Below are 21,226 nucleotides of genomic sequence, written 5' to 3' on the forward strand. Positions count from 1 at the left end.
TGCGCTGCAGAGCTGCTATCTCCCAGACAGAGCACGATTTGTTTAAACTTATCAAACTAAAGCCAGTTTTGTTGCCATAAATAGCAGCTGATGTAAAAGCAAACTATTGAGAGAGAGAGAGAGAGGAGAAACCTAAGGCAAACCTCGCCATTCAGTGAAATTGTTGCTGAGATGTTTCATTGGGCTTTTCATTAAAGCCCAGGTCGGAGTTCAGAGGGACCAATGTGGACGAAGGAGATCCACCCGGCCTCAGAGGGCTAATAAAAACACATACCGGCGAATTAGCCTGCCTGAAGTTTAATTAACAGAAATATGAAAACTTTTATGTCAAGACTTGGGAAGGACAAAAAAAACTTTAAAGGCATCATTGTGGGAAAAAAAAGGTCCAAAAAGGCAGCTCTGTCTTTTTTTTATTTTAATATTTTACAAGACCTGAGCAATAAATCAGCATTTGGGTCTAATCCATAAAGACTTCACAATATATTTAAATAGGATATATGTTATATGTTCCAGCTCGTAGTGGAACTCTTTAGTTTCATGGGATTTCTTTGTGCTTCGCAAGCAGTGGCAATTTATCAAGCATGTTATCAGCTGACACGACAAACGTATTAGCACTTGTTTTTCAGGCCGTTGTCAAGTCAACCTGAAAAACATGGAAGCATCCTAGCGAGAACTCTACAGCCTCCGTAAATTACAGCTTAATTTAGGCTTTTATTGATGCAATTGACCTGTTCTTTTTACACTATTCAATGATTATGTAATATATAACTTTATACACAGAGGGTCAAAAAATATCCATAAAATCTTGAATGCTGACACGCCGCTCCCCTTTTGATTTGGATGAATTTCCCTCATAAAGTTGCACTTACGCCACACACTGCAACGTCACGTTTAATTCTTGTTGTCAGAACTGGCAGACCTTATGAATATATGTTGGTTTAGTGGCACAGATCCAGTTTTAGGTTTAGTTCATACATTTCCAATCAGATTGTGGTGGGCATAATCCAGAATCTTGATGTTAGCCTGTTTTATCCTCTCCAACACTAGTTTTGATGTGTGTTGCTGAGCATCGCTGTTTGAGAACATCCAGTTGGGTCCGGGTTTCGATCACGTGTCGCCTTCAGATGAAAGGAAACACGTTGAGATGTTGGAGGACAAGCCAGGAACCATGAATGCTTTGATCTGCAAGAGGCCGGTGCAACAGTATCACTGTCCACCGTGAAGGTATTTTATCAACTTAGACTGAGAGGAAAGAAGTTCCTGCTCCACGGGCGATATCTTCGAGCTGATCTGAAAACTTGCAGGCACGGGCAACTCAGGTGTTTTCTGGAGAAATGTTTTGTTATCAGATGAGGCAAAGTCCTAGCTGCGTGGCCACCGTGAGAAAGTAATGCTAAGAGGAGTCAAAGTAAAGCTTAAGAAGACTGAATAACCTGTCAAGCATGGTGGTGGTAGCATCATACTGAGGGTCTGCATCACTTCCTAGTGGTTGTGGTTCATTGCAAAAAAAAGTGGTAAATAAAACACAAAGTTGAAACTATAGCACAATGATCTGAACCACACATCAACACTGGTTTTGGAGTTGCTAAAGCAGGCAGCGACCAAGCTTCTGGAAAAAGCCCTGACTGCATATGCAATGAAAGTTTTTCCTGCTCTCTCCAGGAAGCCAGCTAATTTAAACAAAACTTTGCCCATTCTGACAAGGTGTGGTCAGATCTTTTGTTGCGCTGCAGCTTGCTATGGGATAGTTATCCAAATATTAGTCCTCAACCGGAAAAAATGCGGATTGCCCCCTTCTGGGTCAGGGGTCAGTCTCTGCCTCAAGCGGATGAGTTTAAGTATCTTGGTGACTTGTCCACGAGTGATGGTAGGATGGAAACCGGAGATGGACAGACGGATTGGGGCTGCATCTGTAGTAATGCGGGCGCTGCTCTGGTCTGTTGTGGTGAAGAAAGAGCTGAGCCAAAAAGCAAAGCTCTTGATTTACCGGTCTGTCTGTGTTCCGACCCTCACCTATGGTCATGAGGCATGGATCATGACCAAAAGAAAGAGGTCCCGGGTACAAGTCGCTGAAATGCGCTTCCTCTGTGAAGTAGCCAGGCTAGAGATAGGGTGGGGAGCTCTGTGATTTGGTGGAGCTCAAAGTAAAGTCATTGCTTCTCCACATCAAACAGTGTCATTTGAGGCGGTTTGGGCATCTGATCATAAAACCCCTTAAGGCCTCCCTTAAGGGGTTTTATGGATTTGTCCCACTGGAAGGCAAGACCTGGAACAAGCTGGGGGCACTTATATACCCCCATCTGGTCTGAGAACGCCTTGAGGTCCCCCAGAATGAGCTGGAGGATGTAACTGAGGATGGCGATGTCTAGTTTTGGATGGATGGATGGATGGATGGATGGATGGATGGATGGATGGATGGATGGATGGATGGATGGATGGATGAGTGGATGGATGGATGAGTGGATGGATGGGTGGGTGGATGGATAGGTGGATGGATGGGTGGATGGATGGATGGATGGATGGATGGATGGATGGATGGATGGATGGATGGATGGATGGATGGATGGATGGATGGATGGATGGAAGAACGGATGGGTGGATGGGTGGATGGATGGATGGATGGATGGATGGATGGTGGTGCGGATGGTGGTGGCTGGTGGAGTGGCTGGATGGAGGGCGGAGGGTAGGTGTGGAGTGGTGGCTGGATGGCTGGATGGATGTGGGTGGATGGCGGAGGGCTGGCTGGATGGATGGATGGGCTGGATGGATGGATGGCTGCTGGATGGTGGATTGGATGGTGGATGATGGTGGGTGGATGGATGGATGGATGGATGGATGGATGGATGGGATGCATGTTATGTATATTTGATCCTGGGCTGATCAGACTAAAACATGCAATAATTTCAAACTTGTCCTTTCAAATCTTGGTTTAAAAAAATTGTTGTGTTATTTTGCAACATTCTTCCATCCCTAAAGTAGAACGGTTGAAATAAATCATCAAAAGCTCCAAATTGCTATGACATTCATACTGATGATGATGTTCTGTGACGTTTTGACCGACACTATATCTCATTTATTCGGGTTTTTTTCTTTTTGTCTTTTTGTCTTAACCAACTTGTGATGAAATGTTTGCTGGCAAATGCCTCGCCGTGCTCTGCGTTATTTTTCATCCGATTACTGCTGATGATTCAGGTGTTTATGCAGACAGGGATGTGAATCCGACTTTGTCATGCAGAGCGCTGCTGAAGACGACAGAGAAAATAACAGACTGTCAACTAAACAAGAGGTGCCGTCCCGTGTTTTGGTCTAAAATGACTGCTGGGCCAAATCTGAACTTTTTTGTCTTATTTATCACTCCCTTAGGTAAACATGTCATTGGGGGGGGGCTGACAGATTGTTGTCTGCTTGTTGAAAGACGTCCTTTTGTCTTGTTTCGTTCTTCTGACCACGGGCGAAAAGGGCACTTCTTGTTACATAAGCCTCTTTTTTTCTCGGTTAAAAGTTTCTTACATAAGCCTTTTTCTCAGTTAAACGTTTTGACACGGTAAATGTGTAATCGTGCTCCTTAATAAGGCCACTGGAGGACCAGCCCGGCTTTATCAAGATCTCCCGACGCGATAACAGCGCAGACTTCACCGGACCCAGTTCAGCCCATTTGTATTTATTTAGATTTCGTTGTGTTTTACTTATTTATCTGTCGCTTTTTGTCGCATTCCTTTGTCTCAGCTCATAGAACAAATCTAAGACCAGACATGGATTATCTAAAATAGACTTTTCTTTTTAATTTTGAATGAAAAAGTCTATTGGCTGCTGATATAATCTTCCCTCAAAAAAAAAAAATCTCATGAGAGCAAGACTTGAGGTTTTTTTCTTAGGAAATGTGTCTTGTTGCTGCGGACCACATCTACAAGATGGCAGAACACGGAATCCATACCAGCAATGATTGCTGGCTCTCTAAATTCTCTGTTTATGCTTCTCAGCAGCAAAGCATTGTTTATGCACAAAGAAGAGCCCACCTAATGACAGGCTTCTGTCTTTGAATGGCTACTTGGTAATCCCCCCCCCCCTCCACATATAGGTGTTTCCAGTCTCCCTTGAGATCTCGTGCAGGGTTGCAGCACAGTTGTATGTTTTGCAATTTGTAATTAACATGCAGCTGATGCCTGTAACTAACAGCTCCGTGCCCCTGCAAGCGCACACACTAATTTAGTTAAGTAGAGAGTTTTGTGTATATTTGCCAGTGGATGCAAGAGCAGCCTGTGATGAAATTCAGGCGGAGCGATGTTGTGCTTTAAGTAATTTGTGCCGTAAGGTAACAGCTGTGAGCTGTTTCTCACTCTCAGGTGTGATCTGTAATCTGCGAGCAGTGACCTCAGTGTCTCACCACTGAGGCCTGAATGAAAAAACGCTTGCACCATTATGATGCGCAACAACCCAACTGCTTTGGTCGACTTAGGTTGTTATCAAGAAGCCAAAACCTTTACCCCCGCCTGAGTTCTCCCGCTTCAGATCGACTTCAGTGACAAATAAAAGAGCGAGCGCACGCCTCCTGCCCGCGGCCTGGAAGTGGAGAACCCGGCCGCCACCCAAACACAGGCTCAAGAAGCCGCTCTCTGCAGGACACGGCAGGATGACGTGCGAGGCTGGCGCTCAAGTGGCATTAGCAGACAAACTGCTAATCCTTTTGGCAACACAGAGGAAGCAAAAAAAAAAAAACTCTAAAAATAAGGCATCAGAGTAACTCCAGCGCCGATCGCCCGCTTTGTAAGCCGGGGAGAGCGTAAGCAAACAGAGCTGAAGGGGAGGCCGTGTGTGGCCTCTTTGAGAATCCTCACGTTAAGCCCCTCCCCACATCCCATCATTTGGTTACTGTAGGTAAACACAAAGGCCTGTTTTTTCTCTGTACAGTATGCAGCCAAAGCCATGCATGCATGTAATCCTCCGCAGGCAATTTACGAGGCACATTTCTCTTAAACCCAAGCTTGTTTTCATCCACCTGAGGTCTGCACAGACAAAAATGAACATTTTGAAATGTTTTTATGTCCTCCATCAAATGTCAGATGAAGATGAATTTGATTCCCGGGACAGAAGAAACATGTTCACCTAATTCTGGTGGATCTTATATAGATTTTTAAAAGCAAATGAAGACAGCTTGATTCAACACTCGGGACAATTTTTTTTGTTTAAAACGTCCTTCTATAGACTTCAGAAGAAATGTTAGGAGCAAAACTTGATTTTTCTTTCTTGTTTTTCTTTTATCTCAAGTTGCAGCAACTGATTTTTAAATTTTTTTTGTTATTTGGTGCACAGTCTGTGCTCTGCGTGGGCTGCTGCAAAAGAACAGCAGCAGCAGCAGCAGCAGCAGCACAGGAAGAGAGGGATGAGAAACAGAGAAGATGAAAGCTGAACTCAGGTAGACGCAGCAGAGAAGACGTTCTGCCACATCCTGCCTCTCTTCCTGGTAATGCGAACTCCCCCACAGAAGGAATTCATAAATCTAGCGTTTCACACATCTGCTCCTGCGATTGTTTTTTGGGCTTTTTTTTTTTCCGATCGCAGGAGCGTGCATAATAAGTGTGACTTAAAACTGTGCAGAAAAGTTTAAAAATACCAAGCTCTCGGAAATCTGTGCCCAGCTCGAGTGAAGACATTAGGAGGGTGCACCACCCTAGAGGCTGTTGTGGGTGTGTGGGCGTGCGGCTTTAACAGATTCAGCCAAGCTTAGCAACGGCCAGACTCTGCACAGACAGACCGACTTGGAAACCGAAAGGGTTTTCTCAGCTGTTGCTTCAGTCGCAATCCTCCTCAAACGGCTGATGTATTGTCCTGTCGAACACAGAGGAGAAAAAAAAAAAAAAAAAAAACAAGACTAAACCTTCTCCATTCACTGTACATTCCAGTCTATTTTTGAGATATTACGATAACATCAGTGGGTGGTTCTAAAACGCCAGCATTTTGGAATATTTTAGCAGGGAGACAAAAAATCTAATTTAGGTTACTGACAAACCAGTGGTCATCCGTCAAAAGCCTTATCTCGAAGAGCTGATAGCACAAACAAATTATCGTCGTCTCAGTTGGTAAAAACGAGCAATCAGGGGGCTTGACGCCGGATAAAAATCTGGCTTTGCACTCTTTCTCTTTCCTAGATTGTCGGATAACGGCGTGCGGCGAGGAGAGGGGGAAAATGTAATCGCCATGAATGTGCAGCGGCGATAAAAGAAGACATGGCATCTGCCAGGAGTAAGATGAGAAACGGAAACGGAGGAGACGTTTGGAAGCCGAGAAATCCGCTTGGAATGTCTGAGTCAGGAGAGAAACGGGGGGGAAAAAAAAATTTATTTCAATTGGCGCCGTGGGCTTGAGAAGTAGAAAGAGTTGCTGGGTGAGGATTAAGACATACGGTCATGCGTGTCTCGCACTGAAGAGAAACCAGAAGTGGAGAATTGTGGCGAAAGTCCCCTGTGACTTTCAACACGTCTGATGCAGAAATGTAACAGGGACGTAAAATACAAGATGGTTTCCGGCGGCTACCTCATCGAGTCACTTTATGACATTACGGCGCTGTGTGTCGTGGCAGACTCTTAATGAGGACACTTCCTGATTATTTCTTGTGCTCTGTTTGTTTCCTGTTACGAAACCCCCCCATGCAACCGCTGGACATGACAGATGGGCGCACAGTATGACTCCCAAGGCACATGGGCCTTTTTTACTTTGAATTCATTGTTTCTCTTTACCAAAACCTGCCCCCAGTGGGTTTGCTCTCCTCTACTAAAGGGTGAAATCTGAGGACGGGCGAAACGGATCAGTGACTGGCGCGACAGCAGGTAGACGTGACCTAGTGGCATCTGAGCCGTGGCGAAGGGTCAAAGGTCGGCTCGGCGCTAATGATTACCCGGTGAAGCGTGCGGCCTCTGTGTTTGTTTGCGTAGTCATGGTGACCGATGAACAAGTGTGATTTCTTTTTCTTTTTTTTTTTTACCTTTGAATGTTTTCACTAAACAAAAGAAAAAAATGTCTTTGTCCTTTCTCCTAGGAACAACAACTGTAATCTTTTGTCTTGTGGATAACTCTGACGTGAAAATCAAACAAAACATGTATGATTTACAGTTGTATTACTTATATACTAAAGTTTTTTTTTCATGCACTTGCGTTCTTTAGCAAATCTCGGAGGCCTTGAAGAATTCAATTCAATCCAATTTTATTTATATAGCGCCAATTCATGAAACATGTCATCTCGGGGCACTTTACAAAGTCAGAATCAATCATATTATACAGATTGGTCAAAAATGTCCTATATAAGGGAACCAGTTGATTGCTTCAAAGTCCCGACAAGCAGCATTCACTCCTGGGGAAGCGTAGAGCCACAGGAAGAGTCATCTGCATTGTCCATGGCTTTGCAGCAAACCCTAATACTGAGCAAGCATGAAGCGACAGTGGAAAGAAAAACCACCCATTAACGGGAAGGAAAAACCTCCAGCTGAAGGCATCTGCCTCGACCGACTGGGGTTACAGAAGACAGAGCAGAGACACAACAAGAGAGACAAAAAAGCACAGAGGCACACATTGATCCAGTAATCTATTCTACATTAGATGGTAATAGTGGGTGAGCCGTCTTCTCTGGATGATGTCACAGTTAACAGAACGCCAGACCAGGTGTACCTACTATGAAGAAAAAAGAGAGAGAGCAAAAAGTTAAAAGCTGAAATGACAACAGTCATTTCAAAGCAATGCAATGTAAAACTGGAGAACAGTAGAAATCAGTAGAATGAGAAAAATAGACCCTGATGTCCTCCAGTAGCCTAAGCCTATAGCAGCATAACTACAGAGATAGCTCAGGGTAACATGAGCCACTCTAACTATAAAAGCTTTGTCAAAAAGGAAAGTTTTAAGATTAGTCTTAAAAGTAGATAGGGTGTCTGCCTCACGGACCAAAACTGGAAGTTGGTTCCACAGGAGAAGAGCCTCATAGCTAAAGGATCTGCCTCCCATTCTACAGCAGAAACAGCTGTATTTCTGCTGAGATTAAATTACGGTCAACCCTAGATACGTCAACTCTATTAGGGGACTTCTGAAGGTATTTGTAGATTTTATTCAAAAGTGTTAGCCTAAGCAGGACTGAATATGCACGGCAAACCTTTCAGATTTTTATCTGAACTTGAAAGCCATATGTCAATTTCCTTTTCGCTTTACAATTAGTTGCTATTTTGTGTCAGTCTATCACCTAAAAACCCACCAGTATAGACTGCATTACAAGATGGTGGCTGTAACGTGACAAAATGAGTAAAACTTCCCCTTAAAAGGGGGTGTGAATACTTTTCTGACGGACTGCACTTTTTCTTTCGGCTACAAGCACATAAACTAGGGATGCTGTATTTTAAATAGTCTCAACCAAACGGCAAAAAATAAATAAATAAACTAAAAAAAAAAAAATACTGGTGATTTGGTTAATGGCTTCAAATCACAAGAGTAGCACGTGCGTGAAGGAGGAAAAAGGTGCTTTAAACCGGAGCCAAGACGACCTTTGAAGGCGGTTTGCCTCCTCTCCTTTCATTCATCTCGTTGAAGTTTTGTGGTTTTGGTCAACGGACGCATTAACAGGAAACAAATGATCACGCCTAATAAAAGGAGAGTTATATACGGTGAAATTACTTCATGATGGCTTTAGTGTTATGAAAAGCTTGTGATGGTTTTTATCCAAAAGTGGCTCTCGTTTGTATAAATAACTTTTTCTTTCTTTTTTTTTCGCATGCAAAGCTGTGTTGCATGTTTAGATTTTAATGAAGAGTGACCTGAGAGGAGTGAACCAGAGTCAAAGGTCAGGCAATTGTGGTTGACTCCTTTGTTAATGCATATGTTACACTTTGCATTGAATTGCAGGAGGTCCCCTGTGCCTTTTTCCTTAAAGGGATAGTTCTACTTTTTTTGCAAGCATGTTTTTCTTTCTTTTTTGGGGGGGGCAAAAGGTAAAAAATGTTGATTGATGCGACTTTCCTTTAAGTCCAGTCGATTTTACTTGTTGCTTGTGGGCAAATTCAGATTAGCCTCAGGCAAGCCCACACGTAAACTTCCAGAGACAATAAAAATGGGATTTTCAGCCAGAAGCTTGCACGTGATGTAAGACAAAGTCATGATCAGACATGAACAAACAGAAGCCTGGGAGTGTTTATGTTTATATGTTTTTGCTTCCATAAATGAGCACCTTTATGACTGATGTTTGTTTTGTTATATGGAATTTGAGCTTTATTCTCCCTTCGAGTTACTATTCCCTTTTTGTTGTTGCCATCCTTGCCAAGGAGGAGGGATTGCTGCTAAATCTGTGTTTAGCTGCAATCTGCTGGGCTTCTTTCTCACCAGCTGCCAATAAATTTGGATGATCGTACTAAATTATCCTGCCTAAATTATCATGATATTCATGATAATTTAGGCATAATTGGACTTTCTGATTATGTAACTGGATTGGGTTAGAATGAACAGGAGGAATAGGCACTGAATTTGAAATTAACTTAGATTTTACATAATTACTCATGAACCAGAGTTTTGCTGGGCATTTTTGGTGCTACAGAAAAAAAACTAAGCTGAGTTTTGAACAAGGCTAAGCTTAGCAAGGATTAACAAAAAGAGGTAAAAGAAACAGAAATGAGAATGATAATTATTAGTGAACAGGCGTGTGCTGTGATACATATCAGTCCTTTGTATGTGTTTCTTTTTTACCTGGATCTATTTACTCGCCAGGACACGTTTTCCTCAGTGGCAATGGTCCTTTCTTTGACAACAACGCAAAAACAGCCACAATTAAACTGAGCAATAAAGCTTCGTCTGCAATTTATGCCAAACAAATGTTTCAGCATAGACGTAATCCATCCATCCATCCATCCATCCATCCATCCATCCATCCATCCACCCATCCGTCTATCCATCTATCCATCCATCCATCCATCCATCCACCCATCCGTCTATCCATCCATCCATCCATCCATCCATCCATCCGTCCATCCGTCCGTCCATCCACTCACCCATCTTTCCATCCATCTATCCATCCACCCTTCCAATCCAATCCCCACCCTCCAGTCCATCAATCCATCCATCCATCCCTCCGTACATCATCCATCCATCCATCCGTCCGTCCATCATCATCTCCTTCCTCCATCCATCACTCACCTACCCTTCACATCCGTCCATCATGTCCATCGCATCCGTCCGCCATCATCCATCCACCATCCATCCATCCATCCATCCATCCATCCATCCGTCCTCCCATCCATCCATCCATCCATCCACTCACCCACCCTTCCATCCATCCATCCATCCATCCATCCATCCATCCATCCATCCACCCATCCACCCTTCCATCTATCCGTCTATCCATCCATCCATCCATCCATCCATCCATCCATCCATCCTTCCATCCATCCATCTATCCATCCACTCATCCACCCTTCCATCCATCCGTCTGTCCGTCCGCCCGTCCGTCCGTCCGTCCGTCCGTCCATCCATCCATCCACTCACCCGCCCTTCCATCCATCCGTTCATCCATCCGTTCATCCATCCATCCATCCATCCGTCCGTCTGTTCATCCGTCCGTCCGTCCATCCATCCATCCGTCCGTCCATCCATCCATCCATCCATCCATCCATCCATCCATCCATCCATTGTCTTCCGCTTCGGGTTAGCGGGGGTAGCAGCTTTATAAAGGAGGCCCAGACGTCCCTCTCCCCAGCCACTTGTCCAGCTCCTCAGGAGGAATCCCAAGGCGTTCCCAGGCCAGCCGGGAGACATAGTCCCTCCAGCGTGTCCTGGGTCTTCCCCTGGGCCTCCTCCTGGTGGGACGTGCCCGGAACACCTCACCAGGGAGGCGTCCAGGAGGCATCCTGACCAGATGCCCGAGCCACCTCAACTGTCTCCTCTCGACGTGGAGGAGCAGCGGCTCTACTCTGAGTCCTCCCCGGATGACTGAGCTCCTCACTCTATCTCTAAGGGAGAGCCCAGACACACTACGGAGAAAACTCATTTCGGCCGCTTGTATCCAGAATCTCGTTCTTTCGGTCCTGACCCAAAGCTCGTGACCATAGATGAGGGTAGGAACGTAGATCGACCGGTAAATGGAGAGCTTCGCCTTTTGACTCAGCTCTCTCTTCACCACAACAGATCAGGTACAGCGCCTGCTTCAGTATTTTCAGAATTAAGTTTTTTGTTCCTGCAAAGCCACCAAAGACAGAGTGGTGTGTAGTTTAACTTTTGTTATGAATTATTAAAAACGTGTTTATTACCTGGTTTATTTCACTTTTTCCAGTAATGACATGATTATCTAACTAGCGTTGATAGAAAGTTCTTCTACAACCACTGGATTTTGGCCTTTTATTTTTGTAAGTTACACATGTTTTGCTGTCTGAGAATACCTCCTGACTAAACTCTTTGAATGTGCCAGTATAAAGGACTGGAGTGATTTTTTTCTTCTTTCAGCAAATTTTTGCTAGAGATAGAGAACGTAAAAGTAGAATTTATTCAACACCATTTCCTTTTAAATGTTGACCTGGAATGATTCCAACTACCAGCGGTCTGCTGTCTTTTCCCAAGCCGGGGGAAAAAAAAAAGCCCTGGCAGTAATTCAGAGTGCCTTAACCACCCTCCAGCCCAATATCCATGGCCACGCTGAGGGTGTGCCTGTACTTTGATGGGTCGTCCGCCTCTGACAGACCCTTTTCTAATTCAAAAGCTGCAAACCTCACCAAAAAAAAAGAAGAAAAAAGCCAGGGATTACTGCCATCTGTTGGGTTTTAACATAATCTTCCTAATCAGTTTCAAAGGTTTATACGTGGGTTTCAGGGTTAATATTCTGACCACCTGTTTCACATCATCCCGTTTGAACAGAAGATGCATGTTTAATCGCGCAGCCCACACATCTTTATCTTCATTCATAGCTTACTATTTGTTATAGAAAGGGCCCCTTGTGTTAACAGATTCTGAATTGCTCCATTGTCCCTCCCCCCTCCTCTTTTGACTAAAGGGTTTGATGAAGAGGGGACCCTTGTCACTGTGGGACGGGGATATTTGGTTCTGCGCTACCCATCGCCTCTGTGGCCATAACTCTGATCTCAGCGAGCGTCTTTCTCACACCCCTCACTCCAGCCGAAAGACAGGAAACAACTCTGTCTGCGACTGCAGCCGTATAATTGCAGGGTTTTGTTAGCGTTGCGATGGCCGTGTGCAGGGGACAGCAAGAATGCGGCACCCAGATGCCAGATCTCAAGGAATCCCCCTACTGACGCAGGGCCGGGCCGGAGGAATCCGCTGCCACAAGCCCGTTAAACCAAAGGCAGCGCTGAAGACAGATGAGCTGTCAGGGAACTAAAATCCCTTCAGCGCACGTTCACAACAAAACAACCCTGTGCAGTTTGCTTGGTTATTTTTAACTGGTTTCTACAACTGTTCGAGTTTTATATCTTACTTTCAATGAATATAAATTGTATATATATATATATATATATATATATATATATATATATATATACTGTATATATATAGATAGATAGATAGATAGATAGATAGATAGATAGATAGATAGATAGATAGATAGGCCTCAGGCCTTGTCTGAAGTGTTATATCACTAAGAACAGCACATGTTACTCAGGGTTTTCCCACTGCATCGGATACATATTTCACATGTTGAATAGTCTGAATAGCAAGTTGTCTCCATAACAGGTTTTAGGAATCTACTAGAACAATTTGGCTATCTGGCAATGTCTCATATTTATCGCGTAGCTTTATTCTAGCAAGCAAATGTTTCTTTGGTCCATTCATTGTCTGTGCCTGCTTATCCATGCAGGGTCTCTGGGGGGGTGTTTGGTGTTTGTCTCCAACGATCAGTGGGCGAGAGGAGAGGTCCACCCTGAACAGGTCACTAGTCCATCACAGTACAAAAAAAAACAGCTTTAGTTTAATTTTGCTTTGTAAATGGTCAAAATATGGGTATAGCTAACAACTGAATTTCAACAAATAAATTAATTCTTCATTTAGCCCACTGTCCATATTTATTCCTTTTAAAAACTTCTCAACAGGTTGGCTGAAAACAAGCATTTACATAGATGGGCCTTCCTCAGTCTCAGCTATCATGCCGATGACTTTCTCTACATCTGGATTCCAACCCGAACCCAATGGATGTCTCTGAAACCAGCTGCAGATTAACAGCCAAATTGTCTTTTCGCTTTTAATGCTATCTTTTATATGCTGCTCTTTCTATTTGATTTCAGTTTTTAGTTTTCTTGCTGCTTTTTTAAATGTGTTGTTGCTTTTGAGGGCTGCAGGGTGAAACAGTTCTTAGAACCGTAGCCTTGCAGCAAGAAGGTCTGGGGTTCGCTGTGTATGCATGGGTTCTGTCTGGATACTCAAATTTGCTGCGACAGTCCAAAAACATGCATGTTAGGCCTTTTGGTCACTCTTAATTTCCCTTAGCTCTGTGTGTCCATAGTCTTTTGTTCTCTGCGTTGCCATGTAATGAACTGACCACCTGTCCAGGTTGTACCAGTTACCACCAGCTTATTTGTGACTGCGCAGCACAGTATAGAAAATGGATATATGTTGCATTTAAAAGTCTTTTTAGATATGATTTACAGCTCATTGGACAGTGTGAACTGTATTCCATTTACTCGTTACCTTTTTTTATACAGTTTAGTCCTATTGAGACAAAAGGTTTCATTTGTGATTTAAATAGTCTAAGTTGGTGAAATAAAACTACACACACACAAATAGATAGATAGATAGATAGATAGATAGATAGATAGATAGATAGATAGATAGATAGATAGATAGATAGATAGATAGATAGATAGATAGATAGATAGATAGATAGATAGATAGATAGATAGATAGATAGATACATACATACATACATACATACATACATACATACATACATACATACATACATACATACATACATACATACATACATACATAGATTTTGGAATACCTTTGCAGCTCACAATACTAATACCTAATAAAACTTGCTTCCACCCAGCAAACTGGGTGATAATTTCTGACTCAATGTTTGGTTAAAGCTACACAACTACGGCCCCACACCATGAAAAAAGAATTTGTACTTTTCTTTTTTAAAATGCCTTTTTATATACTTCTGTTAAATACAATGTTTTTCTGAGGCTAATAAAAGATCCAGGGCCAATAGGAATCCGCCATGTCACGAACAAACAGCATTCCTAAGTGACAGAGTACTTTCAGTTTATTGTAAACATGTTGGGTGTGAACACCACCTGTGCTTTGAGACAGCGTGCCGTAATCCTGGCACCTTCCTAAAAACAAGACAACCTGACAAGCAGAAACCGTCTGACTGGACAATCAGCTTTGAAAGATGCCCATATATGGCAGTCATGCCTTGAAAATTTTTTAACATGCCCTTCATGAGAATGTCCTCGCATACCGCTTTGGACTTCACCTTGATTCCTCTGACGGTAGAAGTCACGGAAAAATACCCGTCCTGTATAAGCAGAAGTAGCTGACGGTCACAGGATTACACTTTCCATCCCCTAAACACCATGTCTGCGGAAAAAGGGCTCCTCCAAAGCCCAAATTATGATGGAGGACAGTTTTATATAATAATCATAAAGTAGGATAAATTGCCTACAAAGTATTTGCCCTAGATAAAGGCGGGTGATCTGTTTCTGCTGGAGGACTACAGTGGTTCATGGAGGATCAAGCAGAGCGGCGTGTTTCCCAGAGCTTCGTTCTGACCTGTGTCCTGACATCTGCCTGACAGATTCATCTGCCATCTACTGCAGGGAAATATTTTGCCAGCAAGTCACCGTGACCCATTCAATCACTGCTGAAATGTACCTTAGCCTTTGACTCTGCCTCTTATCATGTTTAAAGAGCCTGTTTAAAGTGCATCAGGGGGAAGATGTGGACATGGGAAAACTCCCCTAAATCTCCAGCGCAGAGCCAACTGACATGAGTTAATAGAGAGTGATGTGTGATAAGCACGTAATACCGTTTACAGCAAGCACGCGCATACTTCAGGGACCAGACTCCTCGTCTCGGGCATTTTCGTGAAGGAAATCATGTAGGGAGGTGATAAGAGCCAGATGGACTTTGGGAATGGTGTGCAAATGCATCTCTATCTCTTGTTATCGATACAGAATTTACATAAGAACCTTTTTTTTTTGTAAAGACCATAACAGATGCACGACATTCTTCTCTAATCTGTTTTATTTTTAGCAACAAGCGGAATCTTGATTTGCTCCTTGTCGTGTACAAAGACACTGGAAACAAGTTCTTCACGTTTTGTCTGTCGCCTGCATCAGCTGCGAGAAGTTCAGTCAGGGTTGCGCAACACAAGCTGAGCCTATTTATAAAACTGGTATTAAAGAGAAGTTTTGATGCATAAAACTCAAACAAATAACGCAGGAAGCTTGTTGAGGGTTAAAAATAGTCATTAAAGCTCAAATATATACACACAGCGACCCTGGCATTAACTGAAATATCCATTTTTACAAGTCGCAAGTCTATCTCACAATTTTGCAGCCATCAAGCTCCGGTTCAGGTATAATTACTAGAGGGTATATGACCACCATAGCAGAATTAATAAAGATCTTTGAAATTGCTCAGTTTCCTGGCTCAGGCCCAACTTTTAAGCAAATTCTTGAAATTTTCTTTAGTATTAAGGTCAGGGCCAATCCAGAAGCTTAGTGTTAGCCTCCTTGATTCCTGCCAAAACCAATGTTGACAAGTGTCTGGAATCATTGTTCTTTTAGGACATCCAACTGTGCCCAGGTTTCAACCGTCTCTACCCAAATTGCCATCTTCCGATGAAAAAACACTCATGAACCAAACTGGTTCTTGAAGCTCAACTGGAATTAGCATCAGTCCCCTTGGATAAGCCATCCGTCTTCTGGGGAAAGGTTTTATGATCAGGCGAGACAAAACGGAGATACTGGCAGCTGTGGGAAGAAGATTCTTTGCAGGTGGTCAAAGCGGGGTCTTCAAACCTAAGAACACTTTATGAGCTGTTAAGCACGGTTTTGGCAGCATCATGCTGAGGGTCTATTTTTCTGCTGGTGTTATGGGGGAATGGCACAATGTGGATGGACAAATTAATGAGTTCTACCTCTATATTTTACTACTATACTTCAAATAAAGAGACACATGGATACAGAAGGTTTACATAAGGATGGTTCGACCTTGCCTTGTTGTAAATGTATTGATTGTGCTTAAAAGCAAAACAAAAAGAGAAAAAGTTAGCATCAAGAAACCAGCTAATATAAACTCACATTGTCAACTTTGTTGAGAAAAGCAGCTTGAAGTATTCTACTAGCTCGTAGATAACCACAAAGCGCTGTTATTTCCCTGCATCTTCACAGAGAATATGTATTTATCTATAATATCCAGTTGAGGTGTATAATTCAAACATGCCTTCGAAAAACTATTGCTGTTCGTTGTTGTGTTATTTCTCAACCCTCAAGGGTTTCTTAAGGGCGGTTCAAAAATGATTAAATAGCTTAGTTAACATCACATTTTTGACAGTGATGATGTGTGTAAACTCCTGATGAGAACGGCACATTAAACTGCCTTCAACTCTTGTAAAACACAAAAAAACTGTTCACTTAGCAATACTTTGCATTTCAGCACTTCTTTCTTTGACTTCACAGACTAACTTTATCTCGAAGCTGCAATAAGCATAAAGCAAAGCAGGAAGCAAAACAGAAAAAAAAAAAACTAACAGATCATGAAGCAAAGACACCAACTATAAGCTGTTGGACCAACATGTGACCCCCACGGGGCAGCAGTTTATCTCTGTTTCTGTTTCCGACCAGGTCTATTTCTGTTTCACGGCCAATAAGAGGGAACCTCACCGATCTCTAAACCAAAGAGACAGAACAGAAACGCCGACGAACAAAAGCAGCTATGCCAGAAATGAAGACGGACCGCATTCATCTCTATTCAGTCGTGTGAAAGAGAAGCATTTGCTGAGATAATGACAGAGATTAGCCGTAAACTGTGAGGGTGTGGGACGTGCTAGTCTAGTGGCGAGAGCAAACAAAGGAAATGTGACCCTCCAAAAAAAAAAAATCAACTGCAGAAGAGAGGAGAAAAAGTGCTCATAGTGACAGACATTTAGCAGGTTTGCATGCCTCAGACGTGGAAAGTTGTGCTCCCGGGCACTGAAAGTTAATGCCGTGGTTACACAACTGTGCTGCTGTCCTCCTAGAGGTGTGTTCTCACAGTTATCTGGTGCTACAGTCCTTAAAAATGTACCAAAGCTTCCCTTAGAAAGGAGGACTGGGCAAGCCAAGAGGACGGGCGGTGTATCATGGTGAATAACGTCGAACACTGAGAGAGAACGAGCTTCTTGGAGATATCTGCTGGAAAGATGAAAACGAAAATGTTTACATATCAAATATAATCTAATTATAACGTGAGCCATTTTGATTGAGGGCGACAGGCGTGCCGCTGACTTCATCGCTATTCTCTGGAAACGTGTTGATGAGAGAAGAAATAGCCGCTCGTTAGAAATGAAAACAGAAAGTGCGGCCTTCCTGTAAGAAGTACAATAGACAGGTTAAGGTAGTCAGGGCAATGGCTGAACACTTAAAAACACCAACGCCTTGTTTGACTTCATTGCCGGGAACTCTTTTTTACCCTGTGAGGTAAAAACCAGGATGGCTCAGGCACCGACAATGCAAACCATCCAGCACTTCATACAACCGCATGCCAGGTGTGGCACTGATGCCTGAAGTTCCTGGCAATCTCCTCCTGCACCTGGAGCAGGGAACAAAAACATAAACAGTGGAAATAAGTTTGGAAGGCATTTTTTTTGTTAAGATAAAGCAACAGCATTTCTAAGTTGCTTGTTTCTGCTGTTTTATTGAAAATTCAATTCACTAGTCTTTTCTCTCCTGCACAAACATTGATGTGTTGTCTTGAACTTTCTCTGCCCCTTGAGGGATGCGGAAAGTCCTCACTGATCATATCTAAACTTTGAATATCAACATTTTCTCGGGTACATTATCTCTAGAAAAAGCTGCCGGCGGAACTGCTTTTCTGGTTTTCGACACACAGCTCAGATACATTCGTGCCCATCGTCAAAGTAAAAAAAAAACTCCTGTATACGAGTGGAACGCATCGCGGTGTGCGCTAATTGTGCCGTCTGACCTCGCGCACGAGGCGCGATTATCATATGAAAGCTCTTGGTTGAACGCAGGTCAAGTCTGCCCAGAGAGAAGGGACAGGATGTACCACGTAAAACAGCTAAAGAATGCCTCATATAGTCGATTCGAGGGACATTTCCCATGACACAATCCTTGACATTTCCTGGAGCACTGAGGTTTCGTACACAAACATGTCTGGGTGACTGCCAAAGCTGAAGGTCAACCAGGGGCCCTGAGGGTTGCAGCTGACGTCAAAGCTCATGTCTATTAGAGAGCCATAAACCTTCATTGATCTCATATATCAACATCTTTGCAGAAGTAAGTAAAATATGACACCGTACGCTGACGGGACGAGAATGAACTATGGCTTTGGAGTGGAATAAAAGCGTCCTCATGCCTTTGTGGTTCCACAGCAGGAATGTAAGGTTATTGGTGTTAAACGTTGAGAAATATCTGCTTTATGTTCTTGTGAGCTTGCGAAACATACACTGGTAGCATTAAATTTGTAAAGGTTTGCTATTCCGCGGCTTTTAAATTGAAACATTTCTGCTTTGGTTCATTGATGGGGAATGAATCCTCAGCCCCTGATCTGATTTCTTTCTTTTTTCTCCCTTTTTTCGCTTCTTTCTGACAACGAACGGCCAATCTGAGGTCGTGCCGCAGCATTTCAAACAGATTTAAGTCCGGACTTTGACTAGGCCACTCCAAATCCTTCAGTCAGTGAGGGGTGGACCCGCTGGTGTGCTTTGGATCATTGTCCTGCTGCGTAACCCAAGTGTGCTCGAGCGGCCATCAGCTGGAGATGTCAAGCGGCCATCAGCGTATGGTCAGAGGACACCCTTCAGGATTTTCTTGCAGAGGGCTAAATTCACGGTTCCATTAATTGTGGCAAGTTTGTCCAGTCTAGAAGCTACAAAGCATCTCCAAACCTTCACACTACTGCTGCTTTTTCCTGAAATGCTTTTGAAGTTTCACACCTTTTCTTTTTTCAGTTCATAGAATATATTCACGGATATCATCAAGATGTTATTTTTGGTTTGTTTTGCTAACATGGGACGAGTATTTATGTTATTTTGGGTCTCTTTCTTTATGCTGAAACAAGAACTTGTGCTTTAGACGGTGCTCTGAGTTCTTATGTGACCTCTCTGTTGCGTCGTCAGTGTGATCCTGGCTTTGTGAATTTCTTTAAATCGATGAATAATGCATTCCTCCTCGACATTTCTTCTGCCTCCTTCATGCTGTCAGACGGGTTCGGTTTGAGTAATTGTTGCTGTTCTTGTAATCAACAGGCCTGAATGTAACCAAGGCAACAAAACAAAACAAAACAAAATGTGATTAATCACAGCAAATTTGTGATTGGGGATTATTTTTTCTCATGGACGAGGTTTGTTTGGACATCTTTTTCCCTCTTAAGAAGCAATCAAAACATCCTCTTCACCAATCAAAACACATTTTTTTTCTTCTATCTTCTCAAGTCAAATAGCTGAAAGAGAAGTCATCTGTAAGACAGCTATTGCTTATTATGGAAGTATCGCATGTGTGCTCAAAACAACCATTGAGATTCTCACAAATATTTTCAGTCATGAAGATTTTACCACGACGGATCAGTCACCTCCTCATGTATTTGACCTCACTGTAACTTTCCCATATTCAAAAGGAAACTGTCAATTGACAATTCACAAGGTTGTCAGAGCACTACTTGTACCTCATTCTGGATGGGATTTTTTTTTCTGTCAGTCTCGCAATGTTTCTCAAACACTGCAGTAAGCTTTTTTTTTATTTTGGTAAAAATAAGTTCTACAGGGAAAACACATATCCATATTAACCCTGCCTTATCTGACGAGCATGTTGTTGTTTTGTTGAGTAAAATAAAGCAAGTCATGTAAACTGAGAGGAATGCAATTTAACAGCGACATGCTCCCATAGCGTGAACTTGTTTCTTTTTCACATTTATGCTGTCAGAAAACAATTTAAAATGTTATATTTTTAGTTCTGTAGGAGTGTAATACCAGCATCCACCTGCTATGGTTGATCATATCAACCATAGCAGGTTTCTTATTCTTCAGGAAGCCGTCTCTCTTTCCTGATACCAGGATATCAGCGATCCTTGCAAGAATGACGGGAAGAAAAAAAAAATTGTAAGTTCTTATCTGGTTCAAAAGTTGAATTTCTAATCTGAATTACTGTGAGGTAATTCTCCTCACACGAAAAACAAAACGCCAACCCAGAGGTTTCATCTACAGTTGCAGGTATAGCGTGACATTGAACTCCACCACTTCGACCGCAGCACGTCTGTAGTTGTTTCACTTCTGCTCACTGCTCTCACAAGGGACATCCTGTTGAACACATCTGCTTCTTTTGCCTCAGCTACAGTTGAGTTCTCACTCTGGGTCCGCTTGCATCAACGTGTCTTCTCTGAACCCTCAGATTAGACCCGAGTAACATAAGAAGGTGCAGACCTCAGGTAGCTGCCGAGCAAATTTGCCTTCAGCGCTAAAGGGTTTGCATTGTGGTTTCGATGCAGAATCCTCACATAAAATGTCTTAAATAGGTCCTACCGTTTTTGGTTTTTGTTTGTTTGTGTTTTTTTTTTGTTTCCTGAAAAAGGCCTCAAAGGCATGCAGCCATGCATGGTGGCATAACTTTCCTCTCTGTCTCCCTTTGCAGCTGTGAGCTTTTCAGAAGTCTGCTTGCCCTTGTGATGTGGGTTAGTCTTGCCAAAGAGCAATTTTAATGTCTTTTCTGGGTCACTGTGCACTTCCAGCGGACCTCTTGGTAATTATTGAGCCTCAGAGACACAGCAGGTCATGTGTGGCAAAAAGAAAGAAAAAAAAAGCTTCCAAAAACACCCATGCTTTCATCGCGCTGCCAGAATGCATCCAGAGTCAAACGGTTGCCATTTCTGAGTCCAGCTCCGATGTGTGCAGAGCTGAATGTGAGAAAATAAGACACAAAGCTGAGGAAAGAACCAGTTACTCTTCCCCTCATCACCCATCAACTCATCTTCATCAGTTTTCAGCAATGCAAGTGTTCTTATGTACAAACATAACGTGAATCATGGGGAGAAAACT

This window comes from Fundulus heteroclitus, chromosome 16 (genome assembly GCF_011125445.2).
Source record: "Fundulus heteroclitus isolate FHET01 chromosome 16, MU-UCD_Fhet_4.1, whole genome shotgun sequence".
In the NCBI taxonomy this organism is placed as follows: domain Eukaryota; kingdom Metazoa; phylum Chordata; class Actinopteri; order Cyprinodontiformes; family Fundulidae; genus Fundulus; species Fundulus heteroclitus.